This window comes from Nycticebus coucang, chromosome 1 (genome assembly GCF_027406575.1).
Source record: "Nycticebus coucang isolate mNycCou1 chromosome 1, mNycCou1.pri, whole genome shotgun sequence".
Lineage (NCBI taxonomy): Eukaryota > Metazoa > Chordata > Mammalia > Primates > Lorisidae > Nycticebus > Nycticebus coucang.
The window spans coordinates 99,446,246-99,459,079 of record NC_069780.1 but is presented as its reverse complement, the minus strand read 5'-3'; the positions used below and the strand labels follow the sequence as shown (position 1 = coordinate 99,459,079).

Genomic DNA, 12,834 nt, shown 5'->3' with positions numbered 1-12,834 from the left:
TTGTCTTAAAGAAACAAAAACAGTCCTGTTAGCTCTATACTTCTTACCATTAAAAATCCAAAGGAAGTTTAGAAGACAACATGGTTTTATAAATAATGTCATATTTAATTTAAAATACCCAAGTATCTATGTTAATAGGGGATTGCTACAATTTCCCTCCCCAAAATTTCAGTAAACACTACCCTTTATTGGGAAAAAGAAGAGAACAAAATTGGATCTCTTTGCCTTTCCTGTTGTTTTGTCTTCAAATTATGCTTCTGAGAAAAGTCAACCAAGGTCAAAGTGGCTCACGATAATGAGTAGAATTTTAAATCCATGCCCTATTAAAAATTTGATGGTCAGAGAAGTAGAAAAGTATACTTGACAAATAAATTTTCAAGGGAAATTCTACATATGACATATTTTTTAAGAGAATAACTAAATACGATGAAAATATTTTATTCACATCTCCACTCATTCATTCAACAGTCATTTATTCAGCATTTCTTAAGCATCTCCCTAAACTCCAGCTCCTGTCAAGCCTCTACACACCCCAGGAGCCCTCAGCTATTTGTGCCTCTATTTGTGATTTTCAACCAGTGTGCCATGGCACACTGATGTGCCATGAGAGGATCTTACGTGTGCCACGAAAATTTTTAAAGATCATTAACTAAATTATTTGGAAGTTTAACTATAGGTTCAAGTATGGTGTGAAATAAACAAGGTTGGAAAACATTGGCCTATAGGAAAAGCAGTGTCATTGTTTATTACATGCAGAAAATACAGTGGAGGCACTGCTAAGGTAGCAGAGTGTTCCTAAAATGGAAAAATAAATAAATAAGTAAAAGCTAAATGTTCCAGGGTGTAGAATATTCCAGACTAAGGGGTCAGCAAAGGCAGGAGAAAGACCAGGGCACCTCTGGGAAATGAAAAGACAATCACTTTGTCTGGTACTGAGTAACAGTCACTTGATGCCTTGATTTTTAGCCTATATTTACAATTTAATATGTAAACTGAACCCAGGGATATCTAAAGGTGTTATTAACAAAATTGTCCTGCTGTGTCACTGACTTATCCAAAAACCTTGCCAGCAGCTAGTGCCTACCTTAGAAACACTATACAAAGGGCACCCCAAAATGTACAAATTACAGTTCCCTAGATCTCACAGCCAAAGGAGCTGAATTATGTTCTGCTTGTGTATGTGTGTGTGTGGGTAACTAACCTGATAATAACTTTAAGGCTATTAGAGCAATTTCCATGTGAAATTTAAGTTCTCCTGCTGTAGATCATTCCAGATGCGTGCTTGCTACATGCCGCGCCTGAAAACATTTTGGTGGCTACAACTCAGTGACTACCAGCCCTTACAGTGTTTCAAGTGGCCCAGCATTTATTTGTTGTTCTCAGTTGAGACATAACCTGTTTTTGATTCTACCTGGATTGTTGGCTTCGCTGATCTTTTCAAAGGGTGAGTGGAAGGTGTAACCTGAGATTGGGCTCCCCTGATCTTTCCTCCCTGTGCCTCATCACCTTGAAGGGCAGAGGTCGCAGCCCTGGCAGCAACTCGGTTTGCTCATGCGGGTTGCTCATGCCTCAGTCTGCTATTGCAGATAAAAGTCTCAAGAATGCCTTAAAAGTCCAGTGATGTCCACAAGTCTCCTTGGAGAGCCTCATCCTCGCCTGACTCCGTGCTCCCCTTCAGCACGCCTGAAAGCCTCGGGGTCAGACTCCCGCTTGCCTTTCTAGGGGTAGGGGTAGGGGCTTCGAGGGGAGCCCGGCCGCATTTCCCTTTCCAAGAGCTTGGTGTCTATGTGACAAGAGGGGCCCAGGCGAGGGCGATGAGGCCAGCTCAGTTCATTATCCCCGGCACCACTGGCTGCAGCCTCCCCGGGCAGGGTTTGCCTTGAGCGGCCACAGGTTTGCAAAACAGCGACATCCCGCCTGCTCCAGTTTTTGTGGGTGCGGAGGGCCCTGCGCGCGCTCCCCGCCATTCCCGCTCGCCCTCTCTCGGCGGCGGCTCAGTGAGGTAGAAAGCAGGCTGATCACGTAGTGAGCGGCCTCGCTGCTTTCCAGGGATTCGTTTGGAGAAGGAAGGACTTGGGCACTGCACAACATCAGCTTTTCCAGCGGCCTCCAAACATGGAAACTTCTTTGTTAGAGAATGGGGGGTGGGTGACCCGTGAAGACTTCAGCTTAACACCCGGATTCCAGGCTGGCCAGACAGACACTGGGGGAAGCCACCTGCAGGCTTGTCCACAGCGACCCCTGGCCCGGAGTGACAGGGTCGTAACCGCGAGCTCAGAGTGTCTGTCGTTTCTACACTGCCATCACTTAGTGTGAGCCAGCAGCACGTCACGCCGAAAACTTTGAGTGTCACCTAACCGGGGCTATGCTGGGGACAGACTCCGAGATTCATTCCATTTCTAAATTTGATGAGCTCTATTGTTCCCCATCCCTATTACAAACGTCAGCCATAATGAGAGTTCTAGAAAAAAAAAGAGCTGAAAGGAAGAAATATGTCTCCTCCCCTCAGCTCCAACAATGGTGTAGCCCTTCTGTCCTGGCCTCTGTAGGATGGGGGCAGAGTATCTTTTTTCTTTATTGCGTATTCCTAGACAGAAGGGTACAAAAAAGCAAAAGAGACTCTCACTTAGTATGGGAAAGTTTTAAACACTTAACATGTTTTTGCGGGAACTGGGCCACAAAAGCGACTCATGGAACATCCTCGCAGTTTCCTTTACATCACGTAAGGGACGCCAATTTCAAGTGGTTTGCGTGATGGTCCTGTCATATTGGGCTGTCCCTTTATAAAATGCCGAGTTTTCTTAAGATTAAGAGAATGGCTAGAATCGGAGGGGGTTATATTTCAGCTGCTCCCACGACCTTATCTTTGTCCAGGGTGAAATGCAGTGGCAAGGGGACTGATCCACCCCAGGGAGACTCTAGAATCTTCCTGCACAGTCGGAGCCGGGTCGGGTTAGGTTTGGTTACTACCGACCTCATCGCGCTGGGCTCGCTCACTCAGCAACTTAGGGAAGGCAGGCGTGGGGACCCGCGCTCAGCTGAGTTCAGGGACTCAGCTTGTCAGTTCACGCCAAACTTTGGATAAACTCTAACGTGAAAGTCGAGGCTCAATCTGCTTCCTGTTCTGCCTGCGGCTACAAATGCAAGTGCATTTCCTCCCGGCTGCCTCAGGTTAGGGACAGGTCGGTGACAGCCTCCGCTCCAAAGCGCAGAGTGGAAGGTGGAATGAATGAGGAGGCTCGGAGGGCAACAGTCCCTCTGTCACGCTCCTGAGGGCAGGTCCGCAACTGCCGGGCAGGCCTGGACGTGGACTGTCGGCTCTGCACAGGTCCCAGGGAAGGGCTGGGGGACGCCCGGGGGCCCCACAGGAGCCACGCGCACTCGTCCTGCCCCGGAGCGTGCCCCCCCCCTTGCCTGCTGCCTCTTGGTCCCGGAACAGAAGGTGCCCGAAGGTCCCGGGGCCGCCGAGCCACAGAGTGGCATCGTAGAGGTGGCCCGTTTGGGGTTCTAACCCCCACCCCGAACCTCAGGAACTTCCAGCAGTTCAGTGAGCCCCCCTCTTCCAGACGGGGGGTGGGAGGGGAGAGCCAGAGTTTTGGTGGGAACTTAAATGACTAGAAAGTGGCAGTGTCTTGAGACCGGCAGTAAACTCTTTCCCCCCTCCCACAGCAAACAAAGTAGAGGCAGGGATGGAGTTGGACAGCTAACCTGAGGGGAGAATAGGGAGAAGGAATCAATGTGGGGTTGTGGCCTTTTAGGGGACCCCGGGGTCCTCCCCTGGCCAGCTCGTGCTTGTTGGAGGTCCAGGTACTGGAACCTGGGGGCGGACACTTGCTGTACCGCCCTGCGGAGCCGGGGCTGGGCGGGGGGCGGTCGGAGTGTCCCGCGCCTCCCTCCCGGGTTTGGAGGTCACTGCGCTTTTCAGTCTCGGGCGAGAGGACGCTCTGGAAGGAAAGGCTCAAGTCATATTCAGAGGCTCTGAAGGACGAGCCGCCTACCGGGGGTGGAAGTCCTTAATTACACCCTTCTGCCCCGGAATCCGTCTTCCCGGCAGAGTCTCGCACTCCCACCTCCTCGGGTGACTCAGCTGACCTGAAATTCCCACCCTGCGGAAGATGAAGAAAAGTAGTTTTCTAAGAAGGTTAGAGGTTTGATTACACAGAGAAGTGTTTCCACTTAAGTCCAAAGCCATCACCCGCCCCCTCCCCCAGGTCCTCCTCCGGGCCGCGCGGGGAAGACGCCGGCAGACCCGCACGCACGCACCCCGCACTCGGTCTGCGCGCGTGCCTTTCAGATGGCGCCGCCCGTCCCTTAGTGTTTGCAATCAGCCGCGGGCAGACCCCGCATCAGAGCCGAGAGGCGGCGAGCGCCGTTCATCAGCCTGAGTGTCATTCAGGGCTGACCCCACGACGGCCGGCGTGGGAGAGGCACTGATTGGTCACAGCATGGGGGCCGCGGTGCTTCCCCGGCCCGCGGCGGCCGGGAGGAGGAGGGAGGGAGGGGCGGCGAGCGTGGTTCAGTCCGGCAAATCCCATTTGACAGAAAAAGGCAGCAAACGGGGACTCTCTTTTTTTGAATCGAGAAGAAGAAGAAATAAAGTACCTGTCATCTTGCCAAGTGGCGGAGCGGAGGAGTCAAGGATTATAAATGATCGCGGCCGGGCCGGCGCCCGCGAATGGGCTCTCCCGCATGGTAGGCGCCTCTGCTCTGCTCCCCCGCAAAGCCCCGCACTCTCCCGCACACGCGGGCGCCGGGCTCGGGCACCCTCGGCCGGCGCGACCCCTCCACGCGGTCACCGTCCCTGGCACGGATGCCGCTCCTCTGCACGGCGCCCTGCCCGCCGCCTCCGTCCTCCCGCTCCCGGGCCGAGCCCCGAAAACTCCGGCCGGGCCTGGGCTGCTGAGGGGAGGCTGAGGGGGCGGGCGGGAGGGAAGGGACTAGGGGAGCGCGCGGGGAGAAAAAGAAAGTGAACTCACTGGCGCCCCGCGCGCCGCCCTCCGGTCCCCGCGTCCCCGGCCGCCGCGCGGGCCGCGGCGGGGAAGGAAGTTGTGACACTTGCCGCCCCCTCCCCGCCCCCACGGCTCCCGCGGCGGGGGGCCCCTCCCCCCGCGCCCGGCTGCTGTGAATCCGGCCCGGCGCGGGGCGCGCGCGGCTGGGTGGACGCGGCGGCGGTGCGCGGAGCCAGCGCGGTAAGTGCGGCGCCGCCGCCGGCGCGCCTCCCTCCTTCCCTCCTTCCCTCCTGGGGTCCTAGTGCCCGGGCCGCGGCGCCGGGAGCGGCGGGCGGGCGAGCGGCTCCGGGCGGCGGCGCGCAGGCTGGACCCCCGGCCGCCTCCGGGTCCCCCCATCCCTCGCGCCGACTCCCCCCCGGCCGCCTCCTCAGGTGGGAACTCTGCCGGTGCCGCTGGCCGGGGACCTGGGCCCCGCGGCCGGCGTTCCGGGGAGTCCCAGGGGAGGTAGCCCGGGGCTGGGGGGGGGTGTCGGCCGGTCCTGCCTTCCTCGGGTGGATGCCCAGGTTTGTGGGGGGGGGGCCCACGTCCTCCCAGAGGAACCCTGACGCGAGCAGAACGCCCGGGGATGCCGCTACTTTCGCGGGAAGTGGAGAGAAAGCCTCCCCGACCACCGGGGAGGGAGCTAAGTTGAGAGGAAGGAGAGTGAGGGCGAGGGCTCGTGTGGGGAGTGGCGGATCACGGCTGAAACTTGATCTGGAAACTCTGTGGAACAAACAAAAAATGTCCTGAGCTGGGCATTTAAAAAATTACAAATTTTTGCGTCTGCACGCTCCACCTCTCTGTCCGTGTCGTGTTTTGCAACCTCCGGGGAAGGGCTTCCCGTATTTTAGGTGGGGTTGTGTCCGATTGATCTTTGCCGAGCATCTTGAGATCCGATTTGGATCCCATTCTTCTGTCTCACCTTTAAGGGAGCTGTAATGGTAACTTGTTCATTTTTATGGTGGAGAGAGGGTAAAGACGAATTCTACCGTGGGATACGTTAAATACGTTTGTTTTGTGAAGTCCTTCTGATTTAAAGGTGAAGAAAAGTTGCCAGGGACTTGTGAGTAGGTGCCGTAGAAGGGAAAAGAATGAGAGCTCTCCTGGACTTTCCCAGGGCCCCAGACAACTGCCGTAGCCGAGAGCAGGACTGTCTCTGCATAACACTCTATTTCTTATCTTCTGACAACGTATTTGTCAAATGTTTGTAGAGTCTGGCAGAATCCACTGGGTGGTCTTTTCACTAGAAATAGAAATATGTTCAGGCATTACCTTTCCTTTCTGGTTATCATAAGACAAAAAAGGCAGATATGGCATCTTTGGAAAGCTTGCAGGAGGACCCCACAAGATGGTATTGCAACTGAACAGAACTTGGTCACTTGATTCCCTTGGCGAAATTGTTAAAAATGCACGACCCCTTTTCCCATTGCTTACTTGGAGAAGTATGTGTGATTGTATAGTATCTTAGGAACAGAGTTTAGAACTGAGCAAATGTGTAATTATAAATCATGATGTATTTTGATCTTTCAGTTAAAACTCAAAATTTCACAAATAAACTAACAATATTGCTTTGTGCATTCCTTAATACACCTTTAATTATCTACAACTTTGAGATTGTATTTCTTAGTTTATAAAATTCTTGTGTGAGCCCTGAAAGTTTCGATTTGTGATTCGAAGTGCTGAACAAATATTTAATTCTTGATCTAAGAGTGAGAGGTTAGTTCAGTAATAAGACTTGCTAATCCCACTTTCAAATGTCATGGCATTCACAAATTATTCCTAAATTTTTCAAAGGCGGGAGTTTATAATGAGTTTAGTTACTCTGTTGTAGATTTCAAGATTGTATACATCCTTCTCCCTGTTCCATTTCCCTTTAACAATCTTGCCTTTTTTACTATGTGAATTTTAATATCCCTCTCACTCAAAGGTAATGTTTCTAATAGTACATGTTTCATTTTAGACAATTTTTAAAAGACTGTTATTTTAGAAAGTAGTTCCTTCAAATAAGACAAATATGTATTTTTATATGCCGCACAGTTTTTAAGAAAAATGTAGTTACACTATTAACTATGCCAGTGCTTGTATATTTGGAAAACTGTCTGAGTATCCTGTTAATAGCATAAAAGTCGCAGATTATGGATCCTGATGCAAACTGGTTATTTGAACAAAAAGCGGGTAGATTTATAGACTTGTGGCTAGTTCTTTCTCTGGTTATTTTGTATGGCTATGTTTCTTTTCTATTAAGAAATGTTTTGGGTAAATTATAGAGGCTTTTCTTAGTATGACTTTGTAAGGCAAAAGGAACTTGCTTTATTAGGGTGAAGACAAAGAAAGGGAAGGATGCTTATCCTTCAGTTGAAGAAAGCTTCTAAATAGAGTGAAAAGTTTTTAACTTTTTCAGAAAGAAAGTCTAACTGAACCATAATGATCCAGTTAGTAAGTTCAAGTCTTTCCTAGCTTTGCTTCTGAAAGCCAAGAATAATTATTCTCTTTGTGAGGAGTCTAGCAAATAAGAAACTAGGAAGAAGTATATAGCCATCATTGTGAGTAGAAGGACCTGTCAGAAAGAACCTTAGTTAGGCTGGGTGTCCCCCCCCCAAAAAAAAATGTTTTTATAAGAGCTATAAAAATATGTTTGGAAATGCTCAAGTTCATCCTACTTGCAAAGATACTAGGAAATAAGCTTGGAGTGTGATCATATAAAAGCACCAAAAAGCCAACTCTATTAGTTTTGTAATACTTATTATTTTTAATCAATATGTATACCGCCTTTTGTTAACCTTTATTTTACCATTTAAAAATTTGGTTTCTGCATGATAGTAGAATGTCATTCAAGTGTTACACTTCTGTGAATCAGTGTATTCAGCAGCGGTAATGAATCGTCTGCCCTTTTCTTGAAGCTGTGTTATAGAAACCTGTTCAGCGTGTTCAGTTACACGTTGCTTATCTACCCCATGTTCTGTTTGTAGCAAATGTCCATTTTGACTTTCAAGCTATACACTTTCTTTATGACGGTTGAGAATGTGAGCCAAGAATATAATAATTTGCCACCAAAGTTTTACTCTGATCCACAACCAATTAATTCCACGTTCCTTTGAGTTTTCAGTTGAAAACTCAGTGGTTTTTCAGTGTCATATTAGTCTTATAAAGTGGAATGATAGTCCAGAGAAGAATTTAACACGTGTGTTCCCAATATAGGTATGTATTGAAACAGTAGTGCAATAATACAATCTTATATAAAAGTTTCAGTGACTAAGTTTTAAAAATTATTTTATGTAGGCTTCTTCTACAATACATTTAAAACTTAATTTTGGAAATACCCACTATTTTAGGAGTCATGATGGAAATTTTGTGCTTCAGCAAAAAAAGAAAACCGTCTTAGTCTGAAAACTGATTAATTGTTGTGTCTTATAAAACCTGATTTATCTTATACTTTTTTTATACCAAGCATTACCATTATGAAGCTCTCCTTCTAATTGAGATTAATGTTTCTGAGCAAAGAAGTGGTTTGGAGGGCTGCATTCATTTTGAGTGCTGTTGTAATCAATTTTAGATACAGCATTCCACAATGGATCAGTCTGCATCCCAACCTGCCTTATTATGTGGAATTAACTCGTTGGTGATTGATAGTAATACTTCTCCACCCTGAGACGTCATTTGTTTCCAAACAAATGTGACACCTTGTATGAGTTTCAAAATATTGCTTCTTAAAATTAAAACATTCTTTTGGGGACGTAATTTGAACTTTTTCTAAGAATTGTATAAAGCATGAAGAAACAATTCATTAATGCATTTTCAATTAAAATGTCTTTCCCCCCTCAAATACAATATGCCTTAAGGCGTATTTTCTTGCCCATCAAAGGATTTTATAGCCTGTTCAGTCATAAATGATAATCATAATCATTACCCATCTCGGTTATTTCCTTTTTTGTTTATATCAACATTCTAGTTGAGTATTTCAGGGATTTCTTAGAATTATGAACGTATATCTTATGCATATTTTTTAGCTTTATTTCATGTGATGGAGATATAATCCTGACAGTGAAAGGTAATACATGTGGAGGTAATTCCTTAATGGGAACATGGAAGGGTGGTGAATAATACCCATTCCTACTGTGATATTTGCATTTGTTTCTTATTTTTATCTGGTCAGCTTCAGCTGCGTGAGCTTTTTATTCTCTTCTGAAAGGCCATGTTAAGATTTTCATGGGCTTTGGTCCATGTTCCGTTGTTTATTGGAATACCTGCTTGTAGTCTCGATAAAATAAAGTATTAGGAGCATAGAATATTTGTGAAGATGAAGGGTAAGTTGTAAAAAAAAAAAAAGAAGCATAAAATACAAGATTAATATAGATAAGTATTCTAATTTACCTGTAGAATATATGATTTCTAAAGAAAAACGTAACTGCTTTATAATGCACATAAAGTTCCCCCAATGACATTATTCTTTTACTTTCAGGAGGAAAAAACTTGATGGGAAGTATGTTTCTTGTTATATTTTAATTTTCTACTCTGTAGATTAGGGGTGTTAGATTTGTGTTTTCCTAGTTTAAAACCTTAATTTAAGACAGTTTTAAATGTCAAAATAATGTACTTTACTATTTTCAAAGCATTATTTTAGATAACCATTAGAACGTAAGCTATCAAATGCAGAAACGTGCTCTAAGATACATAGATATTTCATATACCCAAAGTATATTAGGATTTATCCTTTTAAAGAAATTTTTAATAATTAATTTTTCTGTAGTTTGATTAAGTAACTCACGTGATTGCCTACTTAGAATAGCTGCATGGAATTCATTAAAGGTAGTGATCTACTCCAACCTATGTCTTTCTGTTTTAAATTAGTCACTGTGCAAATTAATGTCAGTATCATAAAACATACAAGTACAGTAAGTAGATGACTGAAACCACATCATGTAAGAATAATGATTATGAAGATTCTTTCCAGCCTTGTTAATACTTTCTTGGAATCTTACAAGAGGTAGGTTTGGGTAGCACTGACTTTTCAAACTAGTTTGTGATAGGTGACAGTCTTCACTGAGTTCCTTGACCTCCCTCAGATAAGATAATTTTGATGTGTGTTCAGGAGCATGTATGGAATGAAATGTAATATCTCACCCTTTGGTTTCCTTCTTTTTTGTAAGTTTAGGATTTAATCATTGCTCCCAGAAATCATGGTTTTTTTTTTATTGTTGTTGTTGTTTTGCTTTACCATTTCCCCCACATTTATTGTCCTCTAATTTTCTCTGGACCACGCAAAAACCAGATTAACACCTTTTGAAAACAAAGTGTTTTGGGAAAATTGTAGTGTATATGTTCCCTCTGGTATTCAGTTATGTAAAACTGTATTTGTTTATACATGTTATGATGTAAAAGTCATTGTGGGCGAGATACAGTTTATTCCTAATGTAGTCTCAAATATCGTGGAGTAATTTTTACTTTTACTAATAGCTGGGGAGGGGTAAGCATGATGATTTAGTTGCCCTGGGATGAGATGGTATTTTTGATAATAACCAGCCATTTGATAATTGGATCTACTTGGTCTCTGCTTCAAAACTAAAGGAGATAAGAGAAGGAGGAAGGAAAGAAGGAAAGAAGGAGAAGAGGAAGGGAGAGAATAAGAAAAGGAAGTGGGGGGAGAAAGTAACAGAGAGAGAGAGGAGAAAATATGTATATGAGTATCCTTTTTACTGAGTGACTGTCCTTCGAGGGTTTTCTGTGTGTAGCTGTTGTGTTTGACAGGACAGCCAAGCTAAAGAATGGATTTTGCCATGTAAGTTAATTGGATAAATAAAGAAAACATATACATTTTTTCATTTTCAAGTATATGCATTTTAGGTCTCTGCACAAGAACATTGGTTTATAAAATTAATACAAGAGATTTCAAATATTGTGTATAGTTCTGTATATTGATGGAGAAAAGGAATTACATTAACAGCTCTATCTGCTAAGTGGGGTTTCTTTGTATCTAGCAGTGAACACCAAGCTACAGTTTTCTACGTAGACACTAAAAAAAGAAAAAAGAAAGAAAAACCTAAGACTCTGATTATTTAAAAAGATCTTTTAGGAGGTAACTTTGGAAAGTCTCATCTTTGAAGATAAGACTCTTAATCAACGTATTTCAGTCCTTCTGTCATTTCTTCAGTTATTAGTTGCACTTGCCAGAATTCTTATGGTAATTCCTCTTCAGATTGCCATTACTTAGAAAGAAATCACAGCTTGGTAATGACTGTCTTCAGAGTCAGACTCTGAAGCACCTCTGAATACAGTGAATGGACACAAATGTAGTGAAGCCCTTCGTAGGATGACGTGGCTCTGTGGTGCCCATTCCCTCCTCCCCTAGAAGAAAAGATCCTTTTTTTATTAGAGTGGATTATTTCATCTTGAGTTAAGTTATACTCACCTAGTATTTTATGGTTAGAATTGTTGACTCCCCCTTTCTGCTGGAGGAGGTGTCTTTTTGATACTAGGAGTGTTTCCAGGGAAGAAGTCCTCACTCCAGAGCCACTCCAGCATCCTATTGTGTCCAGCGTGTGACTTCTTTCCTGGAATGGTGTCTTAGGAGAATTCATGTCCTTGGACTACACACTGGAAGGTATGTTAAGCAGAGAGTCAAAACACAGGATTCAATTATTTTCATTTAATTTATAACAAGAAATGCATGAAATATGTTAATGGCTTCACACGAAGCACGTGCAAATATATTGGACTGTGTTTATTTTTGGTAATTATAAATTGAACCTACTGAAAAATACTCCTGTTGTTTATTTTCAGTATACAAAATGCTCATTTAAAGTGTAACATGTATGCTAATACTTTTATTAGAGAATTTGGAATTTGCCAACATGTAGGTGGAAAAAATTGGCAAGGGACTGGTTTTGAAATAGCTCAAAAAAAAAAAAACCCAACCCATTTAAAATAATTATGAAAACCAGAAGACAGCTGTAAATTTTATTTCTTTCAGAATTTATGACTTCCAGCTAAAGAAAACTGTCAGTCCTATAGTTCTTGAAGAAAAAAAAAATCGTGCCTCTTTTTTCTCTTAGGAGTAAAAAAAAAAAGCATCTTGAACATTGTTTCTAATTTTTGTATACCTATAATCAAAACTGAAATGAATATTGAAAATCATAATTTTTTCACTTAAATTTTGTGTAATGATGATACTAAAAGTGCTGCAAATAATGACTAATAATCCAGTAATTTAAATAAGTGACTCACCATAATATTGCAGAAGAATAAAAACTATCGTAGAACCATATTTTATCTCTTGATTGTCACAGAAATAAGGGTTTCTTCTTAAAAGGATATTGCTGAATTGAATGATAATGTCAGTAACAGTTGCAGAATAACTCAACACAATGAAAATAACTGAAATTTTGATCTTCATCTTGTTGGCTAATACTTTCAGAAAATTCCAGAATAGAAGAGGTTTTGAAAATAACCATACCTCTGGGAAAAAGAAAGTATGCTTGTTGCCTTATAAAACTGCCGATGAATTTGGGTTCAGAAAAGGGTGAAAGAGAACTTCTCCTAGGATGTTATCCTTCAAGTTAAAACAGAATAGTTGTTTCCCTATCTTAATACATTTATGAGCTAATATTTCTACTTCAGTGAAGATACAGTTTGTTTTTCTCCCATGAAGGTGCTAGTGTATTTAGCATATAAAATCTATTTTAATTTGAACAAATATTAAAGTTGTTACTCATAGGTAAAATATACCTGTCTAAATGAATCCTCACTTTTAGAGTGATTTTTATGCCTTTTTATAATTTTTTTTGCCAATATGAATAGAACATTCTATTATATTTCCTGGGATTAAAAAATTATTTAAGGCATATGGTTA

At 43.6% G+C, this 12,834-nt stretch overlaps 1 protein-coding gene and 1 long non-coding RNA gene across 10 annotated transcripts in view; one reads left to right on the top strand and one right to left on the bottom strand.

The window, feature by feature from the left end:
- Positions 1 to 12,834, top strand: part of TENM3 (teneurin transmembrane protein 3) — a 953,923-nt gene that overhangs the window by 346,600 nt on the left and 594,489 nt on the right. For 8 of the 9 annotated variants that reach the window (XM_053585092.1, XM_053585086.1, XM_053585078.1 and 5 more), the window contains exon 1: positions 5,138 to 5,189. The exons of the other annotated variant lie outside the window; for it this stretch is intronic. The gene's annotated coding sequence lies outside the window, so the exon portion shown is untranslated. Of the gene's footprint in view, positions 1 to 5,137; positions 5,190 to 12,834 lie in introns of those variants that run through there. 9 annotated transcript variants of the gene reach the window in all.
- On the bottom strand, positions 423 to 4,727 carry LOC128581853 (uncharacterized). The gene is made up of 2 exons (XR_008378926.1): positions 4,603 to 4,727; positions 423 to 4,106 (listed from the first exon to the last, which is right to left on the bottom strand). It is a non-coding gene; the product is annotated as an uncharacterized LOC128581853 (long non-coding RNA).